Here is a 25,320-nt window from a genome sequence, read left to right on the forward strand (position 1 = left end):
TATAAATTATTCTTAAAAAATTTTAATATGTATAAAAAGGTACCAGTGTTAATATTTTTTCTAAAAACTATTATACCCCTATCTAAGATAGAAGTTGGGGCAAACATGAAAAAATATGGGATCTAGGAATCACTTTCCTATATATTTAAAAATATTATACCATGCGAGTTTTGTTTCATTTGTGTTTACAAATTATTATTATTTTTTATAATAGAAGTGAAAATTTGTCAACCCTTTGAAATATTTTGGCCTTAACTTACTTGATTGTAAATTTAGTTTAATTCGAACAATAGAAGGTACTGAAGATATATTTCAAAGGGCTGACAATTTTATTATAATTAGAGGCAATAAGTTTGGAGCTTTGTATGCGGAGAATTAAGAGAAAATTAAAAAAATTATCTTTGATATGTGATATTTTTCAAAGTTAATTCTCTGGTTTTCAATGACGTCAATTGTAGACAGCATGTGCTTTTGACTTTGCTTCTAGCAAGAGATGGGTAATATTTTGTTTGTCAACGTCAGAACAGTTGAGGAAATAAAAATATCAACTTTAAAGAATTTTATTATTGAAGGATGAACAAATTACAAGATGCTAAGAGGAAATAAAAATAGAGTACGAAATCATAAAAACAATAGTCAAACACAATCTTATTAACTCGGTTTTCAATTTGTGCACGAATGATGTAATCTTATATCATCAAAAAATTATCAACCATATCTATATTATCCTAAACTTTCATGCAATTTTCACATATCTTCTTTCATTATAAGTAAAGATACAAATCTTAGGCCCTTTTACTTGGAAAATTGTCAACCCGGTCTCTTCCTAAATCATTTTGACTTTCATGATATATTAATTAATTTCCTAGCAATTCTCATACTCTTCTTTACCTATATATTTAGCTGAGTAGAGCTTTATTTTTCTACTAAGAAATACCAAAAAAAACTGAAGCTCTCGTTCTTTGCATGTTAAATTATACATAAAATTTGCTCATTTCTTTTAGTTTATTCGATTAAGATTCAACAGTTCACTGTTATCAATTGATCTCACTTTTGATTCTATTTTGGTATGAAAAATATATTATGAGGGCAATATTAGAAAGTAATTTTCAAGACGGTTTATAAGATTCTAAAATATACATAAAAAATTATTAGGTAATCTTATTGGTTCGAAGAAACGACATAAAGAAAAAACGAAAATAAAGAAAATGTATTCCACCTTATGCTTAGCTGTTGCAAACTTTACCAAAATAACAATGAGGGCATTAAATGAAGCTAAGATAAAAGATGAACATATGTATGTCACAGTTTGAAGGAGAAGGCAAGAGAAGCAGAGCAACACTACCAGAGTATGCCTGAGAAGAGAATTGTAGAAATATTTTCTGTATTAAAAATGTAGCCTGTACAATTGGGCAATTTATACAATATTTGTGAATGTAAATTAGGAATAAGTATCCCTGTAAATCATTCAATCAATCACAACAATTAGGATGATTGATTGAAACTTAATTACACAAAATTTCATTGGTCTTAGTAGGCTGAGATCAAGGGAAATCTACAGCATTCCATTTTATATTTCGTCAATTTATAAATTCTTCTTGAAATTTTCAACATGTATAAAAACGTACCAATGTTACCCCTATCTAAGATAGAAGATGGGGCCAAACATAAAAAAATATGGGATCTAGGAATCGCTTTCCTATATATTTAAAAAAAATTATACCGTTTCATTTTTGTTTACAAATTATTATTATTTTTTATAATAGTAGTGAAAATTCGTCAACCCTTTGAAATATTTTGGCCTTAACTTACTTGATTGTAAATTTAGTTTAATTCAAACAATAGAAGGTACTGAAGATATATTTCAAAGGGTTGACAATTTTATTGTAATTAGAGGCAATAAGTTTGGTGCTTTGTATGCGGAAAATTAAGAGAAAAAAAAAAAAAAAATTGTCATTGATATGTGATATTTTTCAAAGCTAATTCTCTGGTTTTCAATGAAGTCAATCGTAGAAAGCATGTGCTTTTGACTTTGCACTTCTAATATATGTAAGGAGCCTCCAAACGTTGGTAATGTATTCTGAATCCTTGTACGACTTTCTTATACAGATTTTGTTTACACTGTTTCATTTAAACGTTATAATCTTTGCCCGGATTTTGGGTCGTTAATGTGATGATTAGATTCGTTTTGTTTTATATTTTGTCTTTTTCCGCTACGCGAATCTGTTTCACTCACTTACAGGAACCACACATTTGAGTACCATGCCTCTTAGTGAAACAAGAATAATCTGATTTTGATAAATAAAACCACCTTTAATCAATGCAAAAGTCAGTTTGAAATTCTAGGTCCGAGAGGCCTGCTTTAAACCATATAAGGATGTGGAGTTTGCACACGATATTTGTCCTATTGGTTATGGGAAACTTGAGGCAAAGGCATATAGATTTCCTCAGTTAAATCACCTTGTAAAAAATCATTATCAACCTCAAGATGGTATAAAGGCCAATCATGAATTGAGGCTATGGACAATATGGTTCACATTGTCACCATCTCACCATAGGGGAAAATGTTTCCTCATAATCATTGTGTGCTTGTTGTGTGTAACCCTTAGCCACTAATCGGGCTTTGTACTTTCTAAAGTACCATCAGGATTGAATTCAACTTGTACAACCCAACCCATTTACATCCAACTGGACTTTTTCTAGGAGGCAAAGTAACCAATGACCAAGTGTGATTGTCCTCTAAAGCCTTTATCTCCTTTGACAAAGCTCACACCCTTTTGGATCTTTAGAAGCTTGGTAAAAACGGTAGGTTCAATTAAGGAGGATATTTTGCTAAGCATGCTTTATACATAGGTGACATATGTGAATAGGTGACAAATCTGATATTAGGTATTGTACAACGAGTTGTGAGGTAGAGGAAATCGTGGACAATGAAAATTAGTAGTCCAGATAGGTGGTTTTGTAGGTCGGTTTGATTTTCTTAAGGGGACTGGATTAGATTGCACTAAGGGTTCAGGTTCATAGGATTAGACAGACTTAATGCTTTAGGTTCATCAAGGGGATGTGGTATAGATGTGAAGGATTGAGATCATTACTGATTCTGCATTGAAATGCATATAAAAAGAATTTCTCTAAAGATGAATCTAAAGGAAAAATGGAAAACTGAGATTGGCCATTTGAAAGGAAATATATGCTCATAAAAGATGACATCCCTAGTGACCTGCACAGTACGAATTTGTAGATTTAAAGCAAGTATCCTTTCTTATCTAAAGAATAACCTACAAAAAAACAAGGAGCAGGCTAGGAGAAAATTTATTTTGGTGTAAGAATAGTGAATAAGCTAGACAACCAAAACCTCTCAAATGCATAGTAGAAGAGGGTTACCAAAAGCTTTTCAAATGGAGAGAAAGACCCTTTAACACAGGAGTTGATATTATGTTTATTATATAAATTGTAGTATGAACACTGTATCCCCAAAGAAATTTGGTAGATGAGATTGAAATTTTAAAGCTCTAGCCACATGTAGAATATGCCTATGCTTCCTTTCCACAACTCCATTTTGTTGTGGAGAGTAAGCACGAACTTTGGTGTTGAATGCCCAACTCTAGCAACAACTCCTCACAATTTTTATTGAAAAATTTCAAACCATTATCAAATTAATGCATTTTGGTGTAATAGAAAACTGATTTTTAACCATGATGAAAAAATGCTTGAGTATTTGAAACACATCAGATTTGAATTGCATAAAAACAACGTCACCCTAGTACAATCATCACAATTGTAAAAAAGAAACTCAGCATTACTATAGGTAGATACTTTATAAGAGCCCCATACATCTAGATGCAAAAGATCAAAAGCATGCTGTAAATGGTTTGACTTAATGGAAAAGGTATTCTTGTTTGTTTTGCTAATGGACAAACTGAACAATGTGAATCAACATCAATTTTCAAAGCTTTATTATCTGTTTAAGAACAAGATTTGGTACATGACCCAGTCTTTGATGCCAAACATAAAAATCAGATTGTGAACTAGAAAAAAAAAATTTTGTGCTAGAATAAACCTTTTTTATAATGCATTACAAACAACATTTGAGGAAAGTATTTTTGCAGTTCATGAACATCTAGATTGTGTGATAAATGTTGTGTAAGAGGAACATGGAAGTACAAGCCTTAGAATTTTTTACCAATCCCCTTCAACTTACCACCCAAAGGTTATGGATTAAGCAGAAATCAAGGTAAAATGTGACAACAGAAATTAGGATGAAGTAAATTTTGAAACTAAAAACATGTTTATTTAAAATCAGGTAAATGCAAAACATGATCAAAACTAATTTTGTCATCCAATTAACAGAAACAGTGTGCCTAATCCTAGTTTTGGTTCCATTGGGTAGAAACATAGACATTTGGGCTGGATTCCATATCACCATGAGAGTTTAGACTAGATAATCTATTGGTCATATGGTCAGTTGCCCTTAAGTCTGTTATCCAATTGTCAGTTTCATTTAAGCAGGACAAAATGAAGTTGTATTACCCGCTTGTTTATGAAGCTGACATATTTTTTTTACCAAGTAACTGAGGAAGTTGAGAGTATTATTCAACTGAGGAACGGTTCAAGAGATCCTTTTGATGATCTGCAGGAGTATTCGAAGCAGGAGTTGCTTGAATAGTGGATTGCTCTTGATTTGCTGATGATTTGTTCTTGGTCCATTCATTTTCCTTTGTAATCTGCTAGGTAGCCATGGATTTTGTAACAAGTATCACGTTTAGCCTTGGCAAATGACAAAAGTCACATTCTATGTAAGGCTCTTGCCTTTATATTTTGGATTATGATTTTGCCCCTTCTACGTGTCTTGAGCATATAAGGCAGTAGTCCCTGTAAAATCCTTTAGATTTCATCTTGGTTAACAACCGAGGAAGCTTGCTTCATTGAAGGCAATGGTGACATCAATAATATCTGATTCTTACCATAGAGAGAAGTGTCATTGAGCCCATCAAGAAATGACACATTTTTGTTGATTCAAGTGATTAAGATAAGCCTTGGCAGCTACCATGTCTGGATGTGGTAAGCTAATCAATGAACTCAACTTATCCCACAAGGATTTCAGCTTATTATAATAGATTACCATTGACATGGTTCCTTGTGTCAGGTTAACTATCTCCCTCTGTATTCCATAAATTATGGTTCCACTAATTTTGTGGTACTGCTCTTGAAGATCCTGCCACACTTGATGGCACTGGTGGAATAAACTATTCCATTGAAAATCTCTTTCGACACAGTATGAAAATCCAAGCTAATACTAGTGAGTTACATCTTTCCCATTACGCACCAAGGGTTAAATCTGTTGGTTTCTTAATGAACCATCGAAAAATCCTAATTTATTCTTGGCTCGAAGTGATATTGTCATGGCCCTACTCCAGATGCCATTATTTTCAGTTCCTATGAGTTGCTCTGTCACTACTACTGATCCTGGAGTATCCGATGAGTGGATGAATAGTGTAGAGTTCGGATCTGTAGGATTCATTGTCATCTCACTACTAGGGTTCATTATTTAGTGTAATTTCTTCTACAATAGCACAAAAGAAAAAATCTTGTAGCAAAACTTGTAAACTAAGTTTAAGTTAATTTGTTGAACTGACCTAGATCAAGCAAAAACAAACAATTGAACATCTATCAACTTGAGCTAGTAGATCGAACAAACCGTCGAATAGCTGAGCTAGCGATTATCAGTCAAGCAAATTGTCAAACTTGAGCTGGTAGATCGTCAAATCTTTGGACAAATCTGACCTAGTTTGAGCTCAAGCAAACAAATCAAATGAATCGAACATAATCTAAGAACAAATTTGGCAAATATTTGTTGCAGATTCAAGAAATAATCTTGTAGCTCTAATACCATAGATTTTGAGAGAGAGAGAGAAAATTTTGGTAAAGTAGATTTTATTAGTTGTGAAAAAATTACAATCGACTACTTTACATCTAGATTTTGTACTAACTCAACTATAGTAACTAACTCAAGTACCAGTCCTAATTAACTTTAGCTAACCATAGTTACATAGTCAAAATAGCTAACTATCTTCTTTGACCATTCAGTCAATATTGGATTGATATGTGAACTGGAATATTGAAGTGCTGAAGTCTACTGAACTGAGCTGAGCGGAATGCTTCAATAAAAAATAAATAGGAAAAGGTGGAGATTGGTTGACAATGGCCACAAAGTAATAGAGCTTATATAAGAAATAGTTGTCACGCAATAAACAAGACATGGGGTCAGAGGTGAATCTAGCCCCTTGGGCCTACCTCAGTTTTTTTTTTTTTTTTTTTTTAAATTACCAATATATAAACCCTCAAAAAATTGATATTAATATATATACCCAAGCCTACTTTAGATTTTTAAAAAATGAGAACTATTATAGATAATCCAGGCCACAAAAAACTTGCTATTAATTATTATTCCAAGCTCATATTTATTAAAAGTTTAAAACTCTTTCTACTCTTATTCTCAACGACTCTACCGCTTTTTATGATTTTATTCCTAAAATTCTTTACTTTCTCATTCTCTCTTTCTTATGGTAATCACTCTTAAAACTTTTGAAGACTAAAATTGTTGAAGCTTTCACTACTCAAGGTGCCCAATTAGCTCTATTTTCAGTTTATCAATTTGGTATATGTATTGCTCATTTCAATTTAGTTTATTTTAGGGTTGAATCAAGTTTTTTTTCTTTTGGAGTTTTTTATTCTAATTTGAGGGAAAAGAGCATGGATCTGTGAGTTTAGTTTGTGTTTTGTGTCTAAAAATGTTTGCTTTCCCAATTAAAACCTAACTATATTTAAAAGATGTTTCTTTATCCTTCACCCACACTTTCATATTTCAAACGTCACCGTTTAACTGCTCAAAATTATTAAAAAAATTGAGTTACTATCTATGTTTATACAAGAAAATTCCCTCTTTTTCTATTATTCATAATAAAAGTAACGCAACATTGACTTAATTTAAGTTTTGGTTAACTTTAGTTTATGATAGGTCTAATCAAAGTTATGAAAATTTAATTATAATATTTGGAAGCCAAAAATAAAAAAATTAAAAGAAGGTTTTGCTCAAGGTTTACTCAACACATTTACTCAAAATTTTGCTTCTCAAAAATTTATTTTCTTTGTATTAAGGTTTGGTGATTTTTAAAGTTTTTACTAGTTGTTTGACAAATAATAGTGGAGCCGTGGAGCTCCCCTCGGCAAAACCTGGTCTGCCACTGCATTGGTGTGACATATTATTGTACAACATAGTTAAAAGCTAGGGAAAAGGGATTAAAAACGTCTGGTATGTAAAGTTTGAGGAGGCTGATATTGAGGTGAAGACTGCTGCTAACAAGGTCTCTCAGTTTTACACAAACTACCCTTTCCATGTTCTGGAACTATTTCATGGTAAGCACCTTGTTGAAATATTTAGTAAATGGTTCATGGATTTCTCCTATATGTTGAGAGGTCTGAGGTTTGAGTATATATATATATAGATAAACCATTTAAATTCAGCGTATAACGTTTTGGCCTAAATGGTTTGTGTTAACAGATGAAAATGTTGCGAAGAATAAGGTGATATCAGAAGCGATAAAATACAAGACACCTTTGAATATGTACTTGAACTTCTTACTCATATATATATATATATATATAAATATTATATATTTATATATATATATATATATATATTTGTTAATGAGTTCATTATGGATTGTGCTTTTACAGTTTTAACCCTGTTTTGTTAAAGGTCTGCTTGGAAGTTTTATGGTAGCGGTTATGAGGGTAAACATGGTAGCGGTTTTGTGGGTAAACCATTATAGCAGTTTTGAGGGGTTTTAGTAGCGGTTTTTTAAAACACCTAACTGTGCTTGGGAGTTTATTTTCCAACGGTTCTGACAGTTTTTTTTAATGATAAATTTACAAAATGCCATAAAGTTAAAACACTCTCTCTTTTGCTTAATTAACTTTGAAGTATAAATTTGACTTGCATGTTTTTAACTACTCAGTTTGTGAAAAAGGTGTTTACAAAGTGTACTTAGTGTTCTTATTTAACACCTGGTTTTGGGTTTTACTTTCATTATCATTAGTCTGTGTCATGGTTATCCGATTTAGTAAGAGTAGAAGACGAATAATTATCAAATTGGAATGTGGACATAGTTTTGACTCCTGTGAAGAATAATAGCAAGAAAAAAAAATTGAAAAGAAAGAAAGATTGTAAATTAAGTTAAATGGGAGAAACAGATTGCGGTCAAATAATGGACACGGGTGCTAGAGAGGCGTTGAAAATGGTGGTTTTTAAATAGCTGGTGAATTGACAACTTTTTCTTTTCAAGAAAGAAACTATTGGAGTTGTTTGTTATTGCCATGAGAAGTACTGCATAAATTCCTTATTCTAAAATATCACCTTCTCCACTATTAGATGAAGAATCATTTCATACTTGCCATTCCTTCAAGTGCAAACAAGAAAAACGGTTGGTTGACGCCTAATAGCAAATCTCTTGGAACTATCGAAACCAAATGCCTAATTTGGTTGACGCCTAATTGCTGAAAGTGTGGAGAATCTAATACAAACCCAAATGAGTTGTGTGCAGCAAAGGGATTTGTGTGTAGCAAATTAAAACCATTCACTCACTCGTGTGTAGTAGCAAAGATTTGGTGGCTAGAGAGGAGATCAACAGGTGAGAGATTTGTGTGCAGCAAAGGGAGTGAAAAAGGGTTTTTTTTGGGATAAAAGTTTTAAACCAGCCAAAACACTCCGATTTGGGGTGTTTTATAAACCCCTCAAAAATACACTACACCGGTTTTGAGGGGTTTTTTAACCAGTCTATTAAAAATCTGGTTAGTGGAGGTTTTAAACACCTCAAAATCAGTCTATAAAAACCCCCTAAAATTAGTGAGAAAAAAACTCTCAAGCAGACCCTAAAGAAATCGTCAATTGGCAGCAAGGAAAGAAGGTATTGGATAATCCTTCAATGTAAAGGGAGGTCAAGGCTAATTTTTCATACCTTGGCTTTGGGTGTGACTGACTGAAAACTAAAGAGAGGTTTAGGAATTGGGATGATAGTCCTAACAAAATTCCATTGCTGGTTAGTGAGCCTGAGCCACTACCCACTAGTGGTTGGATTAAATACTCATTTACTAGATACTAAAAGAGTTCGTTACAAACGAACCTTTATATATGAAATACTTTACAGTTTTAAAATAACAGAAATACCTTTGGGTGTGTTTGGTTTAGTATTTTGGATAGGATTTTAGGGTATAGTATGGGTATTGGATATGGGAGTATTACGAGGTAAATTTTAAAAATATAAAAAAGCCCTTAGGTTTACTAATTTACATAAAGACCCTAACATGTAAAATGACAAAAACACCCCCACCATCTGCAGTGTCAGATTCCGGCCACCACCGCCGGAATCTGGCCAGAAATTTCGTTACGGCACAGACTTGTCGGATCTGTGCCGTAACACGTCGTTATGGCCTTTTCCGGCTAGATCCATGGTGGATCTGCGCGGAAAAGGCCAGATTACCGTTTGTTTGGCCGTGACGGCCGGGGAAAATGCAAACGACGGCATCTTTGGCCGTCAGCGACGGCCAAAGATGTGGCCGTGCGTTTCGGTCAACGATGGCCATTTCTTTGGCCGCGCTGACGGCAGATCCGGGTGGATTGGCCGGAAAAGGCCACAGCGGTGAACTTCGGCCATTTCTGGGAAGTTTGGCGTGTACAGATTCCGGTATCACCGACGGTGGTGGCCGGAATCTGACAAGTTGGGTTGATGGGGGTGTTTTTGTTAATTTTTAAACTTTTTTTAGGGGGTATTTAGTGAAATTAATAAACTTTATGGGGTTAAAATGTAATTAAAAAAAATAGGGTAATATTTTGAGAATATTGTACCAAACGCTATTTGAAAAATAGGATCCAGAATAGGGATAAAAATATTACACCAAACGCAGCCTTTATTGTTAAGTATTACATTACATATCAAAGTAAACTGTATAAGGTTAATTTAGAAATAATGTAAAGTTTAACGGCTCATTAATAATAGGGGGAATTTTGTTTGTTCAGGGGTCTATCAAGAATCTATATTTAAATCAATCACATTCACAATCCGTCATGCAACGCACGTTTTCCAAATCCAAACAGTTGTCTTTATGTTCGGACCTCGTGCATTCATTCATTTTTTGCTTTCAAAATAAAAAACAAAAAACGGAAACAAAAGATCTCTCTCTTTCTTCTTTTTCGGATCTAACATTGCCGAATTAGGTTCTCTTCTTTCTTTAATATCGCTATTTATTCTCGTGTTTTTCTTGAATTTGCTTTTGAATGATGGGTCTGAAGTGGGTTGGAGTGTTTATGTAATTTTGTTGATTTATTACTGTGTTTTTCATGATAGTTCTTCAATTTTTGATGCTGAATATGGGTTTATTTATGTGTTTATAGTTTGGATTTATAAGCCTTTTGTAAATGCTTGATATTAAATTTATGTTGGAGTGACCTGCAAATTTAAATTTTTTAACTTTTTGTGAAAGATTATATTTTTTTTTTCTCTTCTCATCATGGATAATCATATGGGTTGTGGTCAGTGTAATCGAAAATTTTAGAGTGAGTGAATGCTTCGGTTTTTTTTTTTTTTTTTTTTTTTTTTGGCATTAGAAGGGATAATTTAAGCTTTTGCGTTAATGTGAAGTAATGGTGAAAGGGAGGGGGGATGTGGTTTGTGAGGCAATTATGTGGAATGAATTTTGGAAATTAGGGGTTTTAGGTTTTAAATGGGTGAAAAAATTGGAGTTTTGTGATTTGAGATTTTGGTAATGCGGGTTTTAAATAAACTTGTTTGAGTTGAAATTTGTGAAGTTATTAGTTGCTCTGTTCTGATAGTGACATGAATATATAACATGAAGGAGCCTGTTTATAGTAAGAGTTTTGGCTTGTATGAAGAAAAGATCAAGAAATTGAGAATGAAAGTAGAAAAAGAAAAAAAAAGGAGAGAAATATTCGAAGAGCCACAACATAAACCCATGTGCTTGTAAATTTAACTTTAGTAATTCTAAAATTGCATGTGTTTATATACTCACCTTTAACTTATTATGACTGGAAAAACTCATCATCCTCACTAAATCTTAGAATATGTACTAATAGCAACATAAACCTTTTCCCTGTTGTTGCATCAATCTCTTGGAGCCTATTTGGTAAGAATATGGCTTCTTTGCAGATTATTATAAATGTTAGAGAATGTTGATGGATGTAAGGAATGACATGGTTTTTGGGGACGAGTGACAAGATAAGTAGGGAAATCTGAAGAAATGCAAGTGGGCATGTAATTGAGTGACTGATTGTGTTGTGTGCAATAGAGGGCTACTTACATGCAGGCTTTTGTGATGTTATCTTAACAAACCAAATCATAGCCAACATGTGTAAATTTATTTATAATTTCTCAAGAATTCATTTGACACATCCAGACAAATTCGAACTTTCGTGGTATCGTTGCTCGAGCTTCTAAGCCAAGATCCCTGGTCATCCATCAAAGTCTGCTAGAACCTCCTTGAGTGGAGGCAGATTCCGACAAGAATATCCTTCTCTTCTCCTTGCTAAGAAGTTCTATGGGGTGTATATCACCAAAGGAGATTCTAGTTTTACTGTGTCTGTCTAGGTGTCAACTACAGGTTTAACTTCCCTAAAATCTGGTATGCCAGGGAGTCAATTGAATATGTAAGCACTATATGTGAAGAGATGCTATATGAATTTCAATGGGACCATTAATGATATTATATTTATTAGAATTACAGCTTTCATTTAGGCTGAATTAGTAATGATTCAATTCATTGTATTGTGAAAATGCCATTATTTGAAGGACGTACAAGACTATTCACTTTTTTGACATTAAAGTTTGGTTGAAACAAGTTTGCTTAGAAGGATGTCATTAAGATCATGATGTGGTTGTCCAACTTTCATCGCATAAAATTTTTGGAATCCCAAGATATAATGTGTTTACAATTATGTCTTTTTGTGAAGTGTTGATGACTTGTGTATGGTAGAGATTCTAGTTTTTCTAATGTATTTATTTATCTTTTCTATCTGTGTTGAACGCTACAGATTAGTTTTTCAACATACAGCAAATGCCTCATGATGAGTAGATTTTTCGGAAGAAGCTGATGATTTTTGCTGACAAATTAAACTCAATGAGATTGAAGATGCATTAGATTGATCAAGAGTCTATTATTTGTGGTTTAAGCAGAGATGAAAGGAGGAAATCATTATAGATGGAGAGGAAGCCATCTTCTCTCACTTTAATTACACCTTTTTACAACCATATTTCTTTGGGTTTACGAAAAGATCATTTTGTTACTACTGTACCTCAGACCAAGATCAATTCATGGCATTCATCAGGTTCGTTTTTGGATCAACTGTCTACCTGAATATGTATTGCATATCTTTGTCCCCTCCTTTCACTGAATTATAAATTTTTGATAAAGGCAAAGAAAAGAGTTGGTGAAAAGTGTATGAGAAAAACTATATAGTATAAGGCTAATGAAAAATTTGAGATCCTGATTGTTTGATGGGATCTATGAGTGGGACTATGAATGTTACCACAGACTTCTCTTCTCTTTCATGCAACTTTTTCTTTCTGTGGCTCAGCGTTTGATGAAGAAGCTGAAATTATTCCTCTAAATCTATAAGGCCAAAGGAGCATATAGAAGAAAAAAATTCTGAATCAATAACTGCAGAAGAAACAAAAAGACCAGGTGAAAGGAATTCAGACAAAATTAACAAATTTTACAAACTCATTATCCTGAGAGGAAAGAAAGTGACGAGGAGAGGACTTTCTAACCAAAAGGAAAGGTAGTGTCCTTTCTTATGCAGTTCAAATGTTGCTGCTTGTACTGTGTTAATTTTCTGAGCTCTCTTGCATATGATGCAATTTGTTTAAATAGTTTTCCCCTGAACTTGTGATTATAATGACTTGCTTCATGATTGAGGTCAGTTAGAATGGAACAGAGTAACTATTTAATAGAGTAGTATTATGCGACTATCATGTCAACTTCCTGTTGTTTTTTCTCATATAAATTGGGAAGGGGAGCAACTGATTATACATGTGTCATAATTGAGTAACTATTTTAATAGGGAAAATGGTGGACCCCTATTTCCCTGTGGTTATTTATAGTTAGCCTTAAAAGAAAGAATGTGGAAATTGGTAACTTCTGCAGCCCTCAAAAAAAGAATGTGGAATTTTTGTTTGTTTTACTATTAGGTCCATTATTGTGGCTACATATTAAACATGAATAGAATTTGATTAACATGTCAATAATATTTTGTAACTCATGAAGGATAATGGCACATTTACTTGGAGGATAGGATCTTCCTCGCTTTCCATTAGATGCAAATGCTACTTATGTATTGGTGGTTTGTGTACTTATAGTTTAAGCCTTCAGGTTTTTGTTTGCCAGCAGCCATTAGCGTAAATTCTAACCTATCCATAGTTTACTTTGGCCTAAATAGTTATCTAATGTAGATTTTTAAGAGAATGGAAGTCTTTCTTGAAAATCCGTGCTCTTAGAAAGAAAAAGAAAGAGGAAATACCTTTATGTTTATTTTTCTTGTCTCACATTTTTACAAATCATAAGAGAGAGAAAATAAGAAAATACTGTCTTTTGGTTTTTTTGGACCTCAGATGTCTCTTTCTTCTAGAGTTTCTGTTTCTTGGTACAATAGAATGAACAATAAATGCAAGAAATATAGGAGCTAGTCAGCAGTAAAAAAATATCTGTCAAAAGAGAGGGAGGACATTGAAAAGAAGAATTAATAAGAGAGAAGTTAAGAAAAACCTTTTTTTTTTTTTTTTTTCCTCATATTAATGCTGTCTCAAAACTTCAATTTTTGAGGAAGCTTTTGTGGATCAAGTTATTAATCTTAATGTTTAAATGGTCTTAATCCAGTTTCTAAGGATGTGCGGCTTTTCACTTTGCAGTTTGTAACTATGCCAAGGGTAGTTGGGTTGCAGACAGCAGGCGTCCTTTGTATCCTGGATTTGGTGTAAACAGTGGTTATCAGGAAGTGGGCATGTCAATTGATCCAACGTAAAGATTTTTCTTATGAGGATATCGGTGGCAGCCAAAAGATTGTGAGATGCCAGAGTTTGAGCGATCGCATTTTTGCGAGGTTGGCTCTATAAGATTTTTGTGTAATGCTTCTATCTTCTGCTTCTGTTTGCTTTGTATCTTTCTGGCTCAATGGCATCATTAATATTTTCTGACTCACAAATCCTCATAGGCAGCCATTTCTATTGAATTTCGATCATATGTGTTGTGTTAGAAAAAAATGAATGTTTTGATGGTTGGTTCTCGATATAGTTTGTGAATTTCAGGATGAGGAACAAAAACATTGCATTTGTAGGGGATCTTTGGGCAGGCAGCAATTCCAATCTAGATGTGTATGGCCAGTGGTGGACAAGTGATCCGAGAAGTTGAAGATGTGGAAGGGACTAGGTCTTGTCAAACTACATGGACATGCTCGTCCTGATGGCTGGGCTTATCGTTTCCTTGCTACCAATACCACATTTTAATTACTGGTCACAACACTTGCTGACTTGGTGCCACTAACAGGTCAGACAAAGTCTGTGTGCCATGCATTTGGACCGTCCACCAGCTTTCATGAGTAAATATCTCCATCAGTTTGATGGTTAGTTCTCATACAGGACATCACTGGAACAGAGGGAAACTGAGAGCTAACCGTTGGGTTGCCTATGTCAATGGAAAACCTAATGAAGATAAAAGAATTGCAAATCTGGGGAATGCCAAGATTTTACTGTGTACAGTGTGGCTAGGTGGTTGACTCTCAGCTCCCATCCCATCCCGACTTAAAGCATTCTTTGGACGATTTCTCCAAGAACTTTCCGCAATGGGGACTGGAATACGGTGGTAGCTGTGATAATACCACACCTTTAACCAGAGGAAACAAAGTTGAGCAAGAAGATCAAGTGATGAAATTGTTGAATCTGCTGTTAAGGGTACAAGAGTAGAGATTTTGGATATAACCGCTCTTTCGGAACTGAGAGATGAGGCTCACATATCTCGTTACAGTATCAAGGCAAACCAAGGCGTCAATGATTGTTGTTGGTGCCTACAGGCGTTCCAGAAACATGGAACGAACTTCTTGTTTACAGGTATAGTTCCTGCATATAGGTATTCACGAACGCGAACTCAATGATTCGTTAAGCTCAAAACGGACCTGTTTTTGATAATCAATAATCGTTTAACAACTCAGCTTTCTTATTGTCTGTAGAATAGGCTGGGAACATTGTTCTAATTCATTTCATATATAGTTACAATTGGGGTCGATAAAACTTTGGGCTGCCAGGGTAGGAGCGCTCCAAATGTTTCAGCTCTACCTGCTACACTCAAATTTAGGAGTCTTTTGGGTTGTGATGTAAAAATATAGTTTGTAGTTTCTTTTACTTGATGAAAGAAATCATAGTTCTTCCAGTTTTTGCTTACAAGAGGTGTTTTGATCTAAGGTCGTGGGTTTTCCATAATTTTTAGGGAAAATATGCACAAAATTATGATGCAATTTATAGATTTGGTCAAAACTTTCTTAAATGTGTACTAGTAAATTTGAAAAGAATATTGCTGGAATCATCCCAACAGAAGGTTACTTGGTGGTTAAGGAGTATGTTCCCTTATTTGAGTTTATCGATTCAAACTTTGCGGTATTTACCACATTAATATCGTGACTTTCCTGATTCTTTGGGTTTATAGGGTATTTAGTAGATCCCGAAGATTAGTTAAGATGTGTGCAAAAATGGTCTGAGATATCCGCGTTATTAAAAAAAAAAAATTTGTCAACGCTCTCTTCACCATTGTAAAATTAGATGAGTGGGTCGACACTACAGATCTCTGAATTGTTATGTTGATTTTTCCTCCGCTATAAATAGTAAGTCTGTCATTTTGTCACCGGAAAACAATTTTATTTCATGTTGTATTTTATTTTGGTTTTCATGCTCACTTAGATTGATCTTCAAATCTAGTTTTGGAATAATTAATCTGTTATAGAAAATAAAAAACAACATGGCAAATTCCACGAAAAAAAATTAGGCAACTATAACAAAAAACTGTTTAATTCAATTGGAGAGTCAATTCTAATTTAATTCTCTTTCTTTCTTTTCTCATTAGCTATGAGCAATTTCTTAGCAAGCAAGATCAGATTCTTGAATACAATAACACATAATTTATTAATAATATTTATTAATATCAATGATAAGTGAGTGATTTATTCAATTTATGACCATATATAATATATTACATAGGTTTGTTATTTTTTTATTTTTATAAGATTAAACATATTGATGTAGAACAATTAAACGATTTCTTAAAAAAAATACTATAATAATCTTTAAAAGTCTAAAGCCATAATTAAATATATTTTGGATAAACCTAAAAATAAATTTATGATTTCGCCCTTCATTACATTTAACCACTTAAAAGTAGCATCATCCAAGCATCAAATATATTTAAGAACATCAAGAATCTGAGGAGGCTATGTATATATTGATTATGTGAAGGGAAATGATTTTTAGTCCCCGTCTTCTACTTAAAGTGAGGAGTATCAGTTTTGCCCAGGGCTTTGGTGAGAAGATCAGCCTGCTGCTCATTGCTGGGAACATATTTGGTAGTAATAAGACTAGCTTGAAGTTTCTCTCGAACGAGATGACAATCAATGTCAATGTGCTTGCTACGCTCATGGAACATTGGATTGGAAGCAATATGCAATGCAGATTGGTTGTCACAAAACAAGAGCTATCTATAAAATTTCACAAACTGCGGAGGCTATTACCCCGTATTCAGCTTCTAAAGAAGATCGAGAAACAGTGACCTGTTTCTTAGATTTCCAGTACAAAAGTGAATTCCCCAAAAATACACAAAAACCAATAACAGATCTTCTAGTAAGTAAAGAAGAGGCCCAATCTGAATCACAATAAGAAATGATATTTAAAGAACTATCAGATGGAAAGAACAAACCTAAACTAGGAGCAGATTTTATATACTTCACAATCTTTAAGGCTACCTGCTTATGAGATTCCTTAGGTGCATGCATAAACTGACTTAGTAAGTTTACTGAATAGCTCAAATTTGGTCGAGTCATGCATTGGTAAAGAAGCTTGATTATGCGTTGTTGATAAATGGAAGTATCTACCAGCAAAGGGTCTCCAGAAATGCCAAATTGTTTATCATAATCTAATGAAGTAAACTTCACATGTTGGTCGAGAGGAGTGATGAAAGGTCTAGTACCAGATAACCCTATAGTAGAAATCAATTCCAAAGCATATTTGCATTGGGAAAGAGTTATACCTTTGTTTGACCTGGCAACCTCTAGACCAAGAAAATACCTGAGTAGTCCTAAGTCTTTAAGCTTGAAATTGGACTGAAGCAACTGCTTAGTAGCATTAATGAAGGCTAAATTACTGCCAGTGATGACTATGTCATCAACATATACTAGGACATGTTAGAATAGGTGCCCTAGAGTCAATCTATTATTATTGACTCTATAATAAATGTTTATTTATCAATAAAAGACATATTCTTCTATATCGTGTAAATCATAGTTATATGTAATAATATATGTCCTTAGGATGGTAGAACCGTGACAAGGGTATCAAGTGTTTCAAATCTTGATAGTAAGAACCCTATGATCACATATGGTGGTATTCTAGAAACATCCGTAGCCCTAGTATTATTCTGACCAAGGATACGGATAATACAGTAAGACTATCATAGTGTTGAGCAATTATGTCGAAAGGCAGTGACTGATCTCACTTGTCAAGGTTGTTTGTCAACAACCTGGTGCAGCGCATAGGTGCTTGCTAGAGGCAAGTTCATTGGACAGATTCACTAGAGGATTCCATATGGATGGTAACCCTAGTGTCTATGGAATAAATTCTCTAACAGATGGTGGTGCTGTGATCCTTAGACTTGAGATCATCAGAGCGCCTTGTGCACCAATTGGTGTAGTTTAACACTAGCCCAACGTAGTTCTATTTAAAGCTATCAAAATGGTAGTGATTGACTACAATGAGAAGTGTATCGAGACAATGGTAGATCGACAAAGGATTCATCACTCCTGGGTACGGGAGAAGTTATCTTACTAGGTAATTCAATAAATGACAATGACACTAAATTTGTGGTCACAATGGGATTGAGTTGTTGCTTAATTTAATTTTATATTCCTGTCATTGGTCTAGTAACTGAATACAAACATGTTGAGGATATCTAAGGTTGACACTATTTCTGTACCTCAGTCTCGATGAGATAACAGATGATGAAAGGATTTGATTGCATGGTAACCATACCATTGACAAGCTACAGTTTCACTAAATCTGAATCTATCGGGTGGCCATGATGCCTTGCTAGGGGCCAATATTGGTTTGTGTGTAGTGAGATGATTAATTGGTGTTAATCACAATACTACACACTGCCGATATGAGGAGGAGCCTACAGGTCACACACTTAGAAGATAATTTAAGAATCAATTTATGAGAAGGGTATTTTCGTCTTTTAGGACGAAAGGGTATTTTGGTAATCTCACAGTGCAATTAAATTTGATGAGGTTATTGCCTGTATTTAATTTTAATATTAAAATTAAATTAGTGAGATTATATTTAAATATATCTATGCATATATTTAAAGAATTATTATTATTAATTAAATGTTAATATATTATTATATATTAATTGATTTTAATTATAATAATAATTAATTAATTAATTAAAATACCATAAAGGGGGTGTTTGGTTGCAAGGGTGAACTAGGGTTGGAGCCCATAGCTATTCCTAAGTGGAATAGGGTTTTAATTGTTGCACTATATAAGTGCAACTTAAAAATTAAAACAATAGAGAATTAATTAATTCATTCAATAATTAAAAAACCCTAGCCACCATTTTTACTCTCTCTCTCATGTTTTCACTCCTTAGTGAAAGGAAGGATTTTTTTGTGTTCTTTCTTGGTTCTTGAAGCCCTTGATTGTTCTAGCAAAATAATCAAGGGTTCTGCGCATTATCTTCGTGTGGACGACGTGAGTGCGATTCTACTTTGAATCGGAGCGAGATCAAATCAGAGATATTTAAGGAGCCTCCAAACGTTGGTAATGTATTCTGAATCCTTGTACGACTTTCATTTATACAGATTTTGTTTACACTGTTTCATTTATAACGTTATAATCTTTGCCCGGATTTTGGGTCGTTAATGTGATGATTAGATTCGTTTTGTTTTATATTTTGTCTTTTTCCGCTACGCGAATCTGTTTCACTCACTTACAGGACCACCACAATTTGAGTACCATGCCTCTTAGTGAACAAAGAATAATCTGATTTTGATTAAATAAAACCACCTTTAATCAATGCAAAAGTCAGTTTGAAATTCTAGGTCCGAGAGGCCTGCTTTAAACCATATAAGGATTTGTGGAGTTTGCACACGATATTTTGTCCTATTGGTTTAGGGAAACCTTGAGGCAAAGGCATATAGATTTCCTCAGTTAAATCACCTTGTAAAAAATCATTATCAACATCAAGATGGTATAAAGGCCAATCATGAATTGAGGCTATGGACAATATGGTTCACATTGTCACCATCTCAACCATAGGGGAAAATGTTTCCTCATAATCATTGTGTGCTTGTTGTGTGTAACCCTTAGCCACTAATCGGGCTTTGTACCTTTCTAAAGTACCATCAGGATTGAATTTCAACTTGTACACCCAACCCATTTACATCCAACTGGACTTTTTCTAGGAGGCAAAGTAACCAATGACCAAGTGTGATTGTCCTCTAAAGCCTTTATCTCCTTTGACAAAGCTTCAACCCATTTTGGATCTTTAGAAGCTTGGTAAAAACCGGTAGGTTCAATTAAGGAGGATATTTTGCTAAGACATGCTTTATACATAGGTGACATATGTGAATAGGTGACACAATCTGATATTAGGTATTGTACACAACGAGTTTGTGAGGTAGAGGAAATCGTTGGACAATGAAAATTAGTAGTCCAGATAGGTGGTTTTGTAGGTCGGTTTGATTTTCTTAAGGGTACTGGATTAGATTGCACTAAGGGTTCAGGTTCAATAGGATTAGACAGACTTAATGCTTTAGGTTCATCAAGGGGATGTGGTATAGATTGTGAAGGATTGAGAGTCATTACTGATTCTGCATTGAAATGCATATAAAAAGAATTTTCATCTAAAGATGAATCTAAAGGAAAAATGGACATAACTGAGATTGGCCATTTGAAAGGAAATATATGCTCATAAAAGATGACATCCCTAGTGACCTGCACAGTACGAATTTGTAGATTATAAAGCAAGTATCCTTTCTTATCTAAAGAATAACCTACAAAAACACAAGGAGCAGACCTAGGAGAAAATTTATCTTTTGGTGTAAGAATAGTAGAATAAGCTAGACAACCAAAACCTCTCAAATGCAGTAAGGAAGAGGGCTTACCAAAAAGCTTTTCAAATGGAGAAAGACCCTTTAACACAGGAGTTGATATTATGTTTATTATATAAATTGTAGTATGAACACTGTATCCCCAAAGAGAATTTGGTAGATGAGATTGAAATTTTAAAGCTCTAGCCACATGTAGAATATGCCTATGCTTCCTTTCCACAACTCCATTTTGTTGTGGAGAGTAAGCACATGAACTTTGGTGTTGAATGCCTAACTCTAGCAACAACTCCTCACAATTTTTATTGAAAAATTTCAAACCATTATCAAATCTAATGCATTTTGGTGTAATAGAAAACTGATTTTTAACCATGATGAAAAAATGCTTGAGTATTTGAAACACATCAGATTTGAATTGCATAAAAAACAACCATGTCACCCTAGTACAATCATCCACAATTGTAAAAAAGAATCTAGCATTACTATAGGTAGATACTTTATAAGAGCCCCATACATCTAGATGCAAAAGATCAAAAGCATGCTGTAAATGGTTTGACTTAATGGAAAAGGTATTCTTGTTTGTTTTGCTAATGGACAAACTGAACAATGTGAATCAACATCAATTTTCAAAGCTTTATTTATCTGTTTAAGAACAAGATTTGGTACATGACCCAGTCTTTGATGCCAAACATAAAAATCAGATTGTGAACTAGAAAAAACAAATTTTGTGCTAGGAATTAAACCTTTATTTACTAATGCATTACAAACAACATTTGAGGAAAGTATTTTTGCAAGTTCATGAACATCTAGATTGTGTGATAAATGTTGTGTAAGAGGAACATGGAAGTACAAGCCTTAGAATTTTTTACCAATCCCCTTCAACTTACCACTCCAAAGGTTATGGATTAAGCAGAAATCAAGGTAAAATGTGACAACAGAATTATTGGATGAAGTAAATTTTGAAACTAAAAACATGTTATATTTAAAATCAGGTAAATGCAAAACATGATCAAAACTAATTTTGTCATCCAATTTAACAGAACCAGTGTGCCTAATCCTAGTTTTGGTTCCATTGGGTAGACCAACATAGACATTTGGGCTGGATTCCATATCACCATGAGAGTTTAGACTAGATAATCTATTGGTCATATGGTCAGTTGCCCTTAAGTCTGTTATCCAATTGTCAGTTTCATTTAAGCAGGACAAAATTGAAGTTGTATTACCCGCTATGTTTATTGAAGCTGACATATTTTTTTTACCAAGTAACTGGAGAAGTTGAGAGTATTATTCAACTGAGAGAACGGTTCCAAGAGATCCTTTTGATGAATCTGCAGGAGTATTCGAAGCAGGAGTTGCTTGAATAGTGGATTGCTCTTGATTTGCTGATGATTTGTTCTTGGATCCATTCATTTTCCCTTTGTAATCTGCTAGGTAGCCATGGATTTTGTAACAAGTATCACGTTTATGCCTTGGCAAATGACAAAAGTCACATTCTATGTAAGGCTTCTTGCCTTTATATTTTGGATTATGATTTTGCCCCTTCTACGTGTCTTGAGCATATAAGGCAGTAGTCACCCCTGTCAAAATCCTTTAGATTTCATCTTGGTTAACAACCGAGGAAGCTTGCTTCATTGAAGGCAATGGTGACATCAATAATATCTGACTTCTTACCATAGAGTAAGTGTCATTGAGCCCCATCAAGAACTGCAACAATTTTTGTTGATTCAAGTGATTAAGATAAGCCTTGGCAGCTACACTGTCTGGATGTGGTAAGCTAATCAATGAACTCAACTTATCCCACAAGGATTTCAGCTTATTATAATAGATTACCATTGACATGGTTCCTTGTGTCAGGTTAACTATCTCCCTCTGTATTCCATAAATTATGGTTCCACTAATTTTGTGGTACTGCTCTTGAAGATCCTGCCACACTTGATGTGCACTGGTGGAATAAACTATTCCATTGAAAATCTCTTTCAACACCGTATTGAAAATCCAAGCTAATACTAGTGAGTTACATCTTTCCCATTACGCACCAAGGGTTAAATCTGTTGGTTTCTTACATGAACCATCGAAAAATCCCAATTTATTCTTGGGTTGGAGTGATATTGTCATGGCCCTACTCCAGATGCCATTATTTTCAGTTCCTATGAGTTGCTCTGTCACTACTACTGATCCTGGAGTATCCGATGAGTGGATGAATAGTGTAGAGTTCGAATCTGTAGGATTCATTGTCATCTCACTACTAGGGTTCATTATTTAGTGTAATTTCTTCTACAATAGCACAAAAGAAAAAATCTTGTAGCAAAACTTGTAAACTAAGTTTAAGTTAATTTGTTGAACTGACCTAGATCAAGCAAAAACAAACAATTGAACATCTATCAACTTGAGCTAGTAGATCGAACAAACCGTCGAATAGCTGAGCTAGCTGATTATCAGTCAAGCAAATTGTCAAACATTGAGCTGGTAGATCGTCAAATCTTTGGACAAATCTGACCTAGTTTGAGCTCAAGCAAACAAATCAAATGAATCGAACATAATCTAAGAACAAATTTGGCAAATATCTTGTTGCAGATTCAAGAAATAATCTTGTAGCTCTAATACCATATTAGATTTTGAAGAGAGAGAGAAAATTTTGGTAAAGTAGATTTTATTAGATTGTGAAAAAATTACAATCGACTACTTTACATCTAGATTTTGTACTAACTCAACTATAGTAACTAACTCAAGTACCAGTCCTAATTAACTTTAGCTAACCATAGTTACAATAGTCAAAATAGCTAACTATCTTCTTTGACCATTCAGTCAATATTGGATTGATATGCTGAACTGGAATATTGAAGCTGCTGAAGTCTACTGAACTGAGCTGAGCTGGAATGCTTCAATAAAAAATAAATAGGAAACAGGTGGAGATTGGTTGACAATGGCCACAAAGTAATAGAGCTTATATAAGAAAATAGTTTGTCACGCAATAGAAACAAGACATGGGGTCAGAGGTGAATCTAGCCCCTTGGGCCTACCCTCAGATTTTTTTTTTTTTTTTTTTTTTAAATTACCAATATATAAACCCTCAAAAAATTGATATTAATATATATACCCAAGCCTACTTTTAGATTTTTAAAAAATGAGAACTATTATAGATATATCCAGGCCCACAAAAAACTTGCTATTAATATATATATTCCAAGCTCATATTATATTAAAAGTTTAAAACTCTTTCTACTCTTATTCTCAACGACTCTACCTGCTTTTTATGATTTTATTCCTAAAATTCTTTACTTTCTCATTCTCTCTTTCTTATGGTACTCACTCTTAAAACTTTTGAAGACTAAAATTGTTGAAGCTTTCACTACTCAAGGTGCCACAATTAGCTCTATTTTCAGTTTTATCAATTTTAGGTATATGTATTGCTCATTTCAATTTAGTTTATTTTAGGGTTGAATCAAGTTTTTTTTCTTTTGGAGGTTTTTTATTCTAATTTGAGGGAAAAGAGCATGGATCTTGTGAGTTTAGTTTGTGTTTTGTGTCTAAAAATGTTTCTGCTTTCCCAAATTAAAACCTTAACTATATTTTAAAAGATGTTATTCTTTATCCTTCACCCACCACTTTCCTATATTTCAAACGTCACCGTTTAACTGCTCAAAATTATTAAAAAAATTTGAGTTACTATCTATGTTTATACCAAGAAAATTCCCTCTTTTTCTATTATTCATAATAAAAGTTAACGCAACATTGACTTAATTTAAGTTTTGGTTAACTTTAGTTTATGATAGGTCTAATCAAAGTTATGAAAATTTATATTATAATATTTGGAAGCCAAAAATAAAAAAAATTAAAAGAAGGTTTTGCTCAAGGTTTACTCAACACATTTACTCAAAATTTTGCTTCTCAAAAATTTATTTTCTTTGTATTAAGGTTTGGTGATTTTTAAAGTTTTTACTAGTTGTTTGACAAATAATAGTGGAGCCGTGGAGGCTCCCCTCGGCAAAATCCTGGGTCTGCCACTGCATTGGGTGGACATATTATTGTACAACATAAGTTAAAAGCTAGGGAAAAGGGATTAAAAACGTCTGGCTATGTAAAGTTGGAGGAGGCTGATATTGAGGTGAAGACTGCTGCTAACAAGGTCTCTCAAGTTTTACACAAACATACCCTTTCCCATGTTCCTGGAACTATTTTCATGGTAAGCACCTTGTTTGAAATATTTAGTCAAATGGTTCATGGATTTTCTCCTATATGTTGAGAGGTCTGAGGTTTGAGTATATATATATATATATATAAACCATTTAAATTCAGCGTATAACGTTTTGGCCTAAATGGTTTGTGTTAACAGATGAAAATGTTGCGAAGAATAAGGTGATATCAGAAGAGATAAAATACAAGACAGCTNTTTAGTGTAATTTCTTCTACAATAGCACAAAAGAAAAAATCTTGTAGCAAAACTTGTAAACTAAGTTTGAGTTAATTTGTTGAACTGACCTAGATCAAGCAAAAACAAACAATTGAACATCTATCAACTTGAGCTAGTAGATTGAACAAACCGTCGAATAGCTGAGCTAGCTGATAATTAGTCAAGCAAATTGTCAAACATTGAGCTAGTAGATCGTCAAATCTTTGGACAAATCTGACCTAGTTTGAGCTCAAGCAAACAAATCGAATGAATCGAACATAATCTAAGAACAAATTTGGCAAATATCCTGTTGCAGATTCAAGAAATAATCTTGTAGCTCTCATACCATATTAGATTTTGGAGAGAGAGAGAGAGAAAATTTTGGGAAAGTAGATTTTATTAGATTGTTAAAAAATTACAATCGACTCTTTACATCCAGATTTTGTATTAACTCAACTGTAGTAACTAACTCAAGTACCAATCCTAACTAACTTCAGCTA

The 25,320-nt window shown here is 33.8% G+C and overlaps 1 pseudogene; it reads left to right on the plus strand.

Moving 5' to 3' along the window:
• Positions 1-9,634: 9,634 nt before the first annotated feature.
• On the plus strand, positions 9,635-24,825 carry LOC116140346 (annotated as a pseudogene).
• Positions 24,826-25,320: the final 495 nt, after the last annotated feature.

The sequence above is a fragment of the Pistacia vera genome, unplaced genomic scaffold (assembly GCF_008641045.1).
Source record: "Pistacia vera cultivar Batoury unplaced genomic scaffold, PisVer_v2 Contig370, whole genome shotgun sequence".
NCBI lineage: Eukaryota > Viridiplantae > Streptophyta > Magnoliopsida > Sapindales > Anacardiaceae > Pistacia > Pistacia vera.